We start from the raw sequence: 13,541 nt of genomic DNA on the forward strand, positions 1-13,541 counted from the left end.
CACACACACACACACACACACACACACACACACACACACACACAGAGCCACAGTTCCCCATGGGAATGATAAAAGCAATGGCTAAAGCAAAGTGACAAACAGCCTTCCTGAAGCAAAAGGCTCATTGGCCTGGAAGAAACCTCAGACATCATGTCCCCTATCTGTCTGATAAGATTTCATCTAAAATCCTTCCCGGCTGAGTGGAGATCAGGCTAGTCCAAAAGATCACCATAAAGTCGATCCCCACATATTCTGTTCATTCATCATCACAATGACAGATATGTGTTAAGTACTAATAATAACAATTACAAAAGCCTAATTTTTGAAGCCCCTTCTATGCACCAAGACAGTCCAAAAGATCACCATAAAGTCGATCCCCACATATTCTGTTCATTCATCATCACAATGACAGATATGTATTAAGTACTAATAATAACAATTACAAAAGCCTAATTTTTGAAGCCCCTTCTATGCACCAAGAATAATGGTAAGCAAAGCAGGCAAGGTGCACAGAGCTAAAGTCCTTTCATAGGAGGAAGATATTAAATAAATAGCTACAGATAAAAATATATAATTACATCCTCTAGCAAGTGCTGTGAAGGAGAGGTTCACCGGATATGGAGAACTGACTTCATCCAGGGAAGACCTCGGTTTGTTTAAGGGACTAAGTGAAGACCAGTCGACTCAGAGCAGGTAAAGCAAGAATCTAGAGAGGTGGGAAGGGGCTGAACCATGCTGGTTTCATTGAGCACAGAAAGGATTTGGTCTCTATCCTAAGAGGAGTGGGAAGTATATCCATGTAATTAAATCTTAAAATAAGGCAGACAGCACAGAGCTAATTTATATCTACTTCATCAGAGCATGGGCCTCTAGAGTCCAGGGCTGCAGACTCAGACCCCCTTAAAGCTAAACAGTGTCACAGAGAGATAACATTCTATATGCAACCCTCACACCATCCAGCCACCCTTTCTTAGAAGCTCTTTATGGGGTATGACCATTTGATTCTGACACATTTATTGTGTTCCCCCCACCTCTACCTCGTGCCTGACCCTGTGGTAGCAGCAAGGGAGAGGGAAGTAATAAAAATAAGACACGATAAATAATCCAAATCCAAGACAAAATATTACAGGTGCTGTAAAAGAGGTACTGAAATTGCAGCCAAGAAGGGCAGCAGAGTTCAACTAAAAGATACAGGACCTAGACCCTGGGATCAAGTTGTGACTGTGCCATTTACTAGCCATGTGACCCCTGTGAATCTAAGTTATTTTGATTCCTTCATGGCAAGACTATTGAGAAGTTTACCTTGGATTTTTAAGTAAATAGTCAATTCATTTAAATTACAAATTTAAAAACATATTTTCTCCTTGGATTTTACATTCAGCTTATAAATCTTGTTTTCCATTTTTAAGTGGAGCAAATTTTAACCATCACTTTTTTAAATCACTTTTAAAGGGCCTTTAATCAATGCTTGATTACATTTACAAACTTAGGTAATTAAATTCTTTCAAATAGTTTAAACTGCATTTGTAAATTAAATTTCATTTTAAGGGCATCAATTGTCTAATCAACAAATTTTCCCAAATACTTAATCTAATAAACTGTGTTTATAAATATATTTGACATGAATATCCACTTAAAGTTGTGCACTTCCATAATTTGTTATTTATACATTTTAAATGAGAATAACTTGAATACTGTTTTAATAAGCTAGGTTCTTTTAAATATTACAAGTATAAAAAACTACCAAGTATGGCCTGACTCTTTCTTAATACAAAAAATATTTACACTATGGTTTTTGTTCTTTTGAACATTTATATATGTAATTTAACATTTCCAGGAAATTAAAGATGCTGACCCAGTAGGAAAGACAATCACCGTCCTTGTCAACTGAAGTTACTTTGCAAAGAGCTATTGGGGCTGGGCATAAAATTTGAAGATTAAGGCTTTCTGGGTGATGCCTTTATCAAAAACTAAGAAAACTATTAAATCATCCAAATAAGTATGGGAAGTTGTCATCTCAGCATTCTTAGGATTACTAATTATCAAGATTTTGGTGACCTTGATGCAATACACTGAACTCTATTATTAGTGGTTATGTCAATGATTCTGTAACTTCAAAAGAGGCATGGGACCCAAATTTTTCATAAGCCCCAATTCTGCATCTACTCAGATGTCTGAAACTCCAGCCCAGCTTGATCTCTTGATTAGATGATACATTTCCTTTAGCTCTTAAGATCTCTTCATGTCCCTTCCATCTAATATTATAGACTTTTGAATATAATGAAATCTGAAGATACATGAATGTCTTTTCAGTCTAACTTTATAGATCTTCATGCTTAATAGAATTCTATATTCTTTGACTACTAAATTTTGGATATCTCGCATGACTGCCTGACTGGTAGTCACAATTTATGAAGTCAGTCTACTTACAGCCTCCTATCTCTATGTTCTGTGTCTCTTTGTTGCTGAAAGTCATAAATTGCTGGGAAATAAGTGAGAAAATGCACGTGAAAATCACTTGTGAGCCATAAAGCCCTGTACAAATATTGTGCCTAGCAGAGAGTGAAGCACAGAACAGGCATTTAGATGGATGATGAATGGATCGATAGGTAGATAGAAGGATAGATGATAGACAGACAGACAGATGAGAGAGAAAGAGAGAAAATGATATGAGTGTTCTATAAGAATATGTGGAAATGAATGATTACTTCCAGCTGGGTATTTAAGGAAAGCTTCACAGAAAATAGGGCATTTAGATGGACCTTGACAAATGGGCAGGATTTTAACTGACTGGCAATAATGATGAGAGGCTGCAAAAGTCCATTTAGAAATATTTACAGAAGCCATTCAGCTTAAAGTGGCATTGAGTTTCAGGAAAGAGTCAGGGTTTCTCACGGCATGCAAAATTCTCCCATCCACTGCCTTTCTGATCCTCCTACACTTCTCATTTCCTACACTTTAATATGGTTTTAATTCCATGTCTTTACTACCTAGGACTTCTCTTACCATGTAAAAAATACTCCAAGAGAGTGCTGGGGGAGGCCCAGTGCTCTCTTCTGAGTAGGCTGACAACATTGTCCAAGCTGTTAGCTCTTTCCAACGTGAGGAGTTCCCATGACCTCAGATATAAGGACCTCTTTTGAGAGATAAACTAGTAAACATGCAAGTGATACTAGCCACACAGGTAAGAGAAAATAATCCAAGAAACTGCTGAAAATGTATAAAGGTGTTTTGGGTACATTCAAACTCCAATTCAAATGATTCAGGTATCCTGTCTACTTCCATTTCATGAGGCTCATAGCAAATTAAAATGTGTGTGTGTGTGTGTGTGTGTGTGTGTGTGTGTGCGCGCGCCCCAAAACAGTTTATAAAATTGTATGTGTTAAATGTTTATATTTAACAAAATTATACTTTCGCGCGCGCGTGCCCCAAAACAGTTTATAAAATTGTATGTGTTAAATGTTTATATTTAACAAAATTATACTTTTAATATTCAAAAACACAATGCAATGTAATTATGCTACTTAAAGGTCAATTGCAGGGTTTACATAACATATTAATGCATAATATACTATAGGCATGATGGTTCAGTAATGGCCTGTAAGTTTAAAGATTTACAGCAAACATTTTCCACTTTCATTTCTATCTGTGCATTTCTAGATAATGTTGAAAGCCCAACTTTGAAAGCTTATGAAAGCTTTCAAGCTCTGTGGGGCTCAAAGCCAAATGATCTCCCTGGCTCCCAAGGTCCCTCTAATTCTGATATGTCCTAAGCAAGACTTTCCCAAGGTCAGCAATTTACTAAGTGGAACATTATTCATTCACTTATATTGCAAGTGTTGTTCATATGTCTAGTGAAGTTTAATTGTTCATATTTACAAAAATGTCAATAAATGGCTGCTTGGGAGCTCTGTGTACCCTGGTAAGTCTGAGACTGGGTAGCTGACTTCCATTTAGGATGATTAGGTGGAGAGCCACTATCACGCTGGGGGATCCCCTAAATTCCTCAACTGGGAAGTCATTTCTGTAGAGCTATCCAATTTCTTTAGAGAACAACCCTTCAATCTGCTTGCCTTGGGGATAGATGCCTAGCTGCCAGGAGCTTCATTGAAAAGGCAGAGGGGCACCTGTTCTGAAGATAGAATTCCCATTAGACCCCTTGTTTTCAACACCACCTCTTACTTCTACTTCTTATACTTTTCTTTAATTTCCTAAGCTTTGCCCAGGTTCTAGAAGAAAGATGAGCCCCTCATCTGAAGTGTGTAGGCTATTATTTCCTTTCTTTTATATCTTCAGTCTGCTATACCTTCCAGAAACGCATTCTCTCTCGGCCAGGAATGTACATTCCCAAAGATTTCATGACTGGTGACCTCTCATCATTCAAGTTGTAGCTCAAATATCACCTCCTCAGGAAGGTCTGCCTGTCTAAAGTAGCTCTGCATCCCCAGCCCCCTCTACCTCCTCACCCTGCCTTCTGTTCTTCATATGGCATTTATCACTGTCAATTATATCTTGTTCATTCCTTTGTTTATTGCCTTTATCCCCCCATGAGAATCCAGGTTCCAGGAGAGTACACATCTTGTCTGTCAAGTTCTGCATTGTGTCATCAGACTTTAGGCACCTGGCAAATAGTAGGCATTCTATAAATATTGGTTAGATGAATTAAAAGACATTTGTTCATTCAACAAATGACCATCAAAAGCATGTTAGGTACCAGGAATTGTGGCAATAAAGGAGAATGTCATCAATTTATAAAAAGTATCTTCCTACTTCTCTACCACTTCCCATCTCCACTGCCCATACGTCCCCTCAATCCACACACACACACACACACACACACGCGCACACACACACACACACAAATGGCTCTCCCTTTGCTACCTGTGGCTGAACCAAAGAAAAGAAACACGCACACACACACACACACATGCGCACACACACACACACACACACAAATGGCTCTCCCTTTGCTACCTGTGGCTGAACCAAAGAAAAGAAATCCAAAGACAGAGTGACCCTGTACTCATGGCCAACCACAATCCAGAGCAAACCTTGGCAGGTGGCCAGACAATGAAAGCTGAAAGTTTCCTGGGCTCAGCCTCGTAAATGTTCAGCTGTAATAAAAGCCACGGTCCAGTGAGCAATTAGAGAAAGAGGCCCAGGTGTCACTGGCGAGGGTGGTTCTTATTTACACATGGAGCCTGGCAAGGACACAGCCGTCCTCCTCAGCCTTGACTTTATTACACAAACAGGCCTGACGAAAAGCTTTCCTCCAGACACTTGCAGCTGGCTGGAAAATGAGCATGATAGTAAACACATGTTGCTTCACTTGTGACCTGACAAATCAGATTACCTGCCTCAGACACACACAGGGGCGTCATGGTGAAGCAATCTGGAAACTAAGCTCTCTGAATGTACAACTGCTTTGTTGTTGTTGCTTGTGGGGGTCTAAAATTACTCAGAACGCCTTGCAGTCACATGGAACAGAATATCTTTTATTTTATTGTCCCTTGTTCCAAAAGAGCTAACACCAGCCTTGTTCCTGTCAAGGAGCCCAAACATTATCATTCAAAGGCTGTATTTACAAACGAAGTGGGATGGCCATAAAACTGATGACCTTGCTGCTTCTGGAATCTCATAAAAAGTTTCCAAGCTGCTCCTCCCCAGAGCAAATAAGGGTGTTGCAGTTGCTGGTCCCCTGGCAGGGTTCCAGCTGGGGCTATTACATTCCTCCCTCATAAACTTTCCTCTGAGTCTCCAAATACAGGCTTGTCTGCTTGTCAGGGCAGTTAACTCTGGAGATGCTGCTGTGTTTGGAGTCTTTAAACCCAGAGGTAGGGGCAACATGGAAAAAAAGGTGGAAGGGTGAAAAGAGGAAACACGTCTGAGAAGCTGTTCCATGCCTGGCACCATGCAAAGGATTTTTCATTCATTTTCTCATTCAAGTTTGTAACTTTCATAGGCTAGCCCTCGGTGCAGGCTTTAACGCATGCACCCATGTGAAGAGCAAAAGACAGGCACCAGCCAAGTCTGCATTTTCACAGGGGTCACAGTGGATATTGCTTATTAGCAGTGTGTGTGTGTGTGTGTGTGCATGTGTCTTTCCCAATGGCCTTTGCTGTAGAAGTGGCAGGTGACACAGGTGAGATCAATGAGAGGCAATTGGACATGTGTATGGGCAGAGCTTCTGGGAATCTATTATTTTACAGACAAAGAGAGTCAGGCTTAGCTGGCATGTGTCTTTTGCCCTTTCCCCTCCCTCACTCTGGGAATGAGGATGTGAAGCTTAGAGGAGCAGTACCCATCTTATGATCAAAAGGGTGACGGATGGTCAAAGAGAGAGAAATAAGGAGCCTGGGACATGGATGGCACCAGGGAGATGCTACCTCGACCCCAAACTGCCTGTACTCAGGCTTCTTGTTACCATAGAAAAAATAAACCCCTTCCTTATTGTGGTGGGTAGACTCTAAGGCGGCCCCCATGATCCCCACCCACAGGTGGTCATGTCATTGTGTGCTCCACTCCCCTTGAATATGGATGGTAGTGGAGCTGTGACACGCTTCTAACCAACAGAACATGGCCAAGGTGATGGAATGTCACTCCTGTGATTGTGTTAAGTTGTGCATACCTTCATCCTGCCAGCAACTTACTCTAGAGATTCTCCTTGCTGACCTAATGAAGTAAGCAGCCTTGTTGGGAAAACCCACATGGCAAGGAAATGCAGGTGGCCTTTAGGAACTGAGAGTGGCCTTTAGGGGCTAAGGATGGCCTCCAGTCAGCAAGAAGCAGGGGCCCTCAGTCCTACGCTTCAAGGCAATACATTCTGCCAACAACCTGAATAAGCTTGGAAGTGGGTTCTTCCCCAACCAAGCCTCCAAATGAGAATGCAGCCCAGCTGACACATTCATTGCAGCCTTGTGAGACCCTGAGCAGAGAACCCAATTAAACCATGCCCAGACTCTTGATCCACAGAAACTTTGAGATGATCAGTGCATGTTGCTTTAAGCCACTAAGTTTGTAGCAATTTGTTTTATCAGCAATGTCACTAATTCACTTCTCTACACAATGCTGGTCAGCACCCCATTATGTGCAGCCAAACTGATACGCAGTTGGTGGACATGCAGATGACCATCTAGAGAGACCTTCCAAAAGTGTTAAGGGGTGGGACTTGATGCTCAGAGAAGGTAGAAGAGCAGGGATCGTTAGCAGTTAAAGAGAAAGCCAAGGTCTTAGATTTTTCTCCAGATAGAAAAACCAGGAATTCTCCTTCAAAAAGCTTTTAGCTGCTGACTATTTAGCTACTCCCTAAAATAGCATAGGTGATTAAGGGATAGAAAAAAGAGAGTTTGTTAGATAATCCTTTGGGATAAATCTTTGACCTAGGTTGGAGAACAGACTGTCTTCCTTTCTTTAAGGTTTTCAGTTTGTTGGAAATAGATTTGTCATCTGAAAATAACAATACCAGCTGGCATCCTGTGAGCCCTCCCTGCACGCAAAGAGCTGTGTCAAGAATACTCACATCCATGCTACAAGGTAGGAATGCTTGTTACCCCCCACATGACAGATGAGAAAATTGAGATTCAGAGAGCTTAAATCGGGGGCCAGTAGGAGGCAGGGTTCAAACACAGGCAGTCTGTCTCCATACTCAAGATATTTAAACACTATGCCATTTATTCCATTGTAAAAGATGGAAAATAGAGAAAAGTAATTAGAAGAAGGGGAGGGAACACTTTCCCCCACTCCAAACACCTGGGAACAACCACAGATAACTTTCTGATATATTTCCTTACAACAGAGGTTAGATTAAAAATACAAATGTGTGGGCTGGCCCCGTGTCTCACTCGGGAGAGTACGGCGCTGGGAGCACCGAGGCCGCAGGTTCGGATCCTATATAGGGATGGCCGGTGTGCTCACTGGCTGAGTGTGATGCAGACGACACCATGCCAAGGGTTGCGATCCCATTACCGGTCAGGAAAAAAAAAAAAAAATACAAGTGTGTGCCCTGCGTCTTTTTCAGTTAACATGATATAAACAGTTTCTTATGTTATTCAAGCTCCTTGTAAGAATTAGCTGCCTTATATTCCATTACCTGGATGTGCCATAATTTACCAGGTCTTTCCCCTAATATGGGACACTGTGGGATGCTTTCCATTTAGGGATATTACTAATAAAGCTGGACGTTGCATCTTCGTACATAAAGTGTTTCCATATTTTGAGTTTCCATGTGAAAGTAGAATCCCCAAGTGTTATAATTGAATCAGAAAGGATGAGTACAATTAAGGCCCCTGACACTCCATGTTCTGATTGGCTCTAGCTCAAAGGTGCCACCATGAGGCTTCAGAGACAAGAGAAGGAAGACATGTACCTCGTGAACGGGATTGGCCCCACCCAGGAACATTCCTATGGCTAAGTTTCTTCAAAAGTGACATGAGGGGCTATTTACTTTTCGAAGGCTGGGTTTTTATTGTCATCTGGAATATAGTGTTTCTTCCAGAAGCTATAAAGTTTAAGCCTAATATTTGGTAAACTTTCCTAGTGTTTGTGTTTCATAAACTGTCTCCCAGCTGTAGCCTCAGCCCTTTTTCTATGTTTCTAAATAAACACCAGGGCCCGCACACTGCCTTCTGGCATGAGCAGACCCCTCTTAGCACCCAGTCTCTTTGTTCTCATGGGTATCCACCATATTCCCCATTTTTTCCAGATGTTCAAAAGAACAAAAAAGTCTCTAACCCCATAGGCCTAAAAATATGCTTTGTTTTTGAAGTAAAATAACTAAAACCTTTAAAAAATTCATGTTGTGGGGCCGAGCCCGTGGCGCACTCGGGAGAGTGCGGCGCTGGGAATGCAGCAGCGCTCCCGCCGCGGGTTCGGATCCTATATAGGGATGACCGGTGCGCTCACTGGCTGAGCGCGGTGTGGCCGGTCTCAAAAAGGACAAAAAAAAATTCATGTTGTGATGGCTAAATGACCCAGGAATACCGTTTCTTATTTTATCTGCTACAGATCCATTTTAAATTAGAATGATAGAGCCAGATATTAAAATGGAAAAGGATCTTAGGGCAACTAATTATGAGAATAACTAACACTTGCTGAACATTTACTATGTGCCACGCACTAGGCTAAGTACATTGAATAAATTGTTTCCTATAACCTCAGCACAACCCGATTAAGTGGTTAGACTTATCCCCATTTTACAGGTGGGGCAATGAAGGGATGGAGAGATAAATAACTCTCCAAGGTCATACAGCTAGTTGGTCCCGTCATTCAAGCCAAAAAAGATCTTAGAGACCACTGAGGCCTTCAACTCTGATTTAGGGGTCCAGGGACCACTGTGGGGGCAAGGGCTGCCCAAGAAGGGAAAGCCACAGAAAGGCTCCTACCCAGCCCACTTTTCTTCCCCCTTGTGGTAGGCAGATTAATGCCCCCCAAAGATGTTCATGTCCTAACCCCTAGAACCTGTGACATATTACCTTACATGACAAAAGGCAGTTGTGATTAAACTAAGGACCTTGAGATGGGGAGATTATCCAGGATTATCTAAGTGGGTCCAATCTAATCACATAGGTCCTTAAAAGTGAAGAACCTTCCCCAGCTGTGGTTAGAAGAAGCTACTATTACACAAGAACAGAGATGCAAGGTTGCTAGCTTTGAAGATGGAGGAAGGGATGTGAGCCAAAAACAATGTAACCTCTCGAAACTGAAAAAGGCAAAGAAATGGATGCTTCCGGAGAGACTCCAGAAAGAAATTCAGCTCTGCCAAGATCTTGATTTCAGCCCTGTGAGACCCATCTGACTTCTAATCCACAGAACTACCAGGTAGTAAATTTATGTTGTTTTAAACTATCACATTTGTGGTGGTTTGTTATGACAGCAATAGCAACCTCTTATCCCCCCTCTCCAGTCAGAGCACCTCCACTACTAGGTTTTTGAGATCAGCCTTTAGTGTAATATTTCATTTAGGAAAGAAAAGCAAGGGGAATTTTCCTGCTTTTTGGAAAAATAGTTGAAAACTAATTTTTCTCTTTTTTTTTTCCCAAAGAAAAATGTTTGTGCCCACAGAGTGGATGTGCTTTGCCCATGGTCACACAGTGACAGAGCAGCTGACCCAGTGTTTATTCCACTGCAGCCCTGCTGAGGCACAGAAATCTCCTCCTCTGAACCAGGGCTGCAACTTTGGACTCTGACACATGATCCAGCACTAAATATTTGATGAAAACCTTTGTCACTCAGCTAGTCAACTAATGTCCTCCAGGATGGATCAGACACTATACCAGGCATTGGCAATGAAGGGGTGAATGAAATCTGGTCCCACTGCTGGGAAACTCAGTTACAGTACAGAGTGACTAGAGCTATGATATGCAGAGTAGGAAAGTTCACAGAGGGAGGCCACCTAGCTCAGTCCTCGGGGGCCAGGAAAGGCTTTCCCGAGGAAATGACATCTAGCTGAGGACTAAAGGATGGGTGAAAGTTGGCAGGCACAGAAGGGAAAGAAGAGTGTTGTGCAGTAGGAATAGCAGTGCAAAGGTGTGGAGAGAAGAAATGGACAGCGTCCATGAGTTGAGAATGTATGAAATGTAGGGTTCAAGGGGAAGTGGTGGGGAGAGGGGAGACTGGAGATGTAAGCCAGGGTGGGCACCAAGGGCCTTGTGAGCTAAGTTTAAAATTCTCCAGTTCACTGTCCATGAATGCCCATTACCTGACGACAATGGGAAACCGTGGAAGATCTCCCCTGAAATGACACAGAGAGATGCCAAGCACAGGGCCAAGACAGAATAAGGACATAATAAATACCTGTTGATTCAAATTCAGTGTGGTGACTCGTATAAACCAGATGTGTGCAAAGTACAGTGGATGCAAGGAGGAGGGGCTGGTTGGCTCCACGTGGAAGGGATGGGAAATTTCGCCAATCAGGTGAAGTTGACCTAGGCCTTGGAGGTCAGTACAGTGAAGAGTATGTTAAATGACTTATTTTTCTCTGCACTCTTCCATTAGCATGCACTGGCAGTCTTTGGAATCCATCGCATTCCAAAAGGCCTTCCTGCCTTGAAAATCTTGCAAATTCATATCACTATCCCTGTTTTTTTATTTGGTATTAATTATGTGTCTTCATTGTATAATGTTGTACTCACTTTCCAAGGGTATGTGGCAGACACCTTTCGCCTGTCCCCAACAATCTTCCTTGCTGGCAGAACATCAGTTTTATTCAAGACAGCAAAGTGCCTAGCCCTGGGATAGGGGTAGGAGGAAGGGATGCATTGAATCATTATTGGTCTAAGTAGGTTCTGGCTATTTCATTAATATTTATCAGACAATCACTTTCCCAGGCTCCCTTGTAGCTAAATGTGGCATGTGACCCAATTTTTGACCCAAGTTTTGATCAATATTAATATTAATATTCTGGTCAATTAGATGTAAGTCAGCTAGGAGGGCTTCTGGGATATTTTTGTTCCTTCATTGATAAAATAATATAGTCAAGGATCCTTGACCACTCCTCACCCCCAACCCCTGCCACCTTTCTAACTTTGAATACTGTTCTGATATCTGGAGACGTGGCAGCCATCTTGAAGCCATGAGTCAAACAGCAGAAGAATCAATGACCTACACAAGTATGGAGGATAGAAAGGTGCTGGCAACTCGATGACACTGTTGAGCTGCTTGATGTTCTCACTCTACGCTACTGACATCCAGATTTCCTGTTACGTGAGATAATCAAACATTTTTTTGCCTTAGGCCACTATCTGTCAGGCTTTTTGTTACTTACAGACAAACACATCCTAAATTATATAGGTGTTTCCAGAAAGAAGACTACCTTCCTTCCCACCAGAAGTATGAAGATCTAAGACTATTAACAAAGTGAAGTCTATGGTCATCTAGCCACATGAAGATCCAAGATAACATTCCCCAAATCCAGGAAGCAGAAAACTTTCTTCCTTCAATCTTCCCTTCCCATGATGACTCTTCCTGGCTGGGAGGAGATGTTTGCTTTTCTGATTTCATACCTCCAAATATCACCCATTGCTTCATTGTCTTTTGCATTTGGCCAGGCCTTTGTTCGTGGTGGTCCTTCTGAAAAGCCTGGCTGGTTAGGAAAGTTGAACTTGTCAGAAATCAGAATCACATTTTCCTTGACAACTGCAAAGGTAAGCTGTCACCAGCCCTGTCAACAGTCACAGCAGAAAGAGAGCTATTTATTCATCTAAGACCTTCATGAGTCATAGTCTAAACATTCTGTGAACCCTCCCCTGGCAAGTCATACCCTGCTCCAGTCTCTGGGGAGAGTGCTTCCCACCCAGAGCCACTTCAACACAACAGACTCTTGGCTATTGGTTGTCTAATCTTTGTGCTGCACAAGTGGTCATGTTATTAATGGCTCCGAGTCATTATTTAGGGCATTCCATCTGGAGTGTGTGTGTAAAGAGGAGGAGGATAGAGGACTACTATGTTCCAGACAAGATGTGAGGCTTCCCCTGGCTATGCCTCTGCCTTATGTATACGCTTCACAATACAACTCATTCCTTGCATGACAAAGGTTCAAACCTCTTCACCCCTTGGTGACCCCCTTTTTTAACATCCTCATGTTTATCAGTTAAATCAGAACTCAAAGGACTGAACCATACCCAGGTGGGTCTGTCCAGTGCTAAGGGTGAGGGAGATGAGACAGAAGAGCTCTGATATATATTTTTTATGTGAATTTTTAATTAGACTTTTTCACCTTTGTTTTACATTTCTGCTCAGTTCCAATGTATACAGTGAATATGACCTTCCCCTTTGAAGTAAGGTATTCCCAAGCCTTGAAGGCACAATGTATGGAAAGCTTCACTCCTTACTAACTCCTTATAAGTGCAGGCATAGCTGAGTTGCAACTTTTTTCAGGAGATTTTCCCTGATCTTAAGTGGTGCTCCATTTATGAGTCTCTACAGCTCCTGCTACTTCCTTGATGAAAACAATTATCATATTGGTAATTTGGTCACCCCCGTGGCATTGCAAGGTCTGTGAAAGCAGGTATTATCTCATGTCACCACCTCAAATAATATATATTGGGCAAATCTACAATCTTCTACAACTGAGCAGATCCCATAACGGACCTTCAGGCCCACAGGGTTTGCCTAAACTTGGAAGAGAGGATGGAGACAGGACTGACCAGAGGGATGTTTCTGTTGTTGTATCAGTTCGTGTCCATGACAATATCAACACCTTGAAGACATGGACCAAGTCTTATACTTTTTGGTCCAATCAAAGGGAATCTAATCTTCCTATCCCCCTCTAAGCGGCCATTAGCACAGAGCCTGGGAAGTTCTGTTTGCATTACAACTCACAAGACCTTAAGTAAAATGTTGAAGAGGACATCAGGACAGGCAGGCTTTCTGCAGAGCCCTGCACTAAATGCTGTAGAACATGGGTAAATGGGTATCAAAGGGGAAGACTTCTCAATGGTCAGGGACTTCATTCAATAGAAGGAGAAAATTAAAGTCTCAAGGATCTGTCCAGAAATACCATTAATTGTCAGCAGTTAGGCCACATTTGTGAGGGATCGTACATG

The 13,541-nt window shown here is 42.1% G+C and overlaps 1 pseudogene; it reads left to right on the forward strand.

The window, feature by feature from the left end:
• Nucleotides 1–8,410, forward strand: part of LOC103604480 — a 33,736-nt pseudogene extending 25,326 nt beyond the window's left edge.
• The last annotated feature ends 5,131 nt before the right edge of the window (nt 8,411–13,541 follow it).

The sequence above is a fragment of the Galeopterus variegatus genome, unplaced genomic scaffold (assembly GCF_000696425.1).
Source record: "Galeopterus variegatus unplaced genomic scaffold, G_variegatus-3.0.2 Scaffold5168, whole genome shotgun sequence".
NCBI lineage: Eukaryota > Metazoa > Chordata > Mammalia > Dermoptera > Cynocephalidae > Galeopterus > Galeopterus variegatus.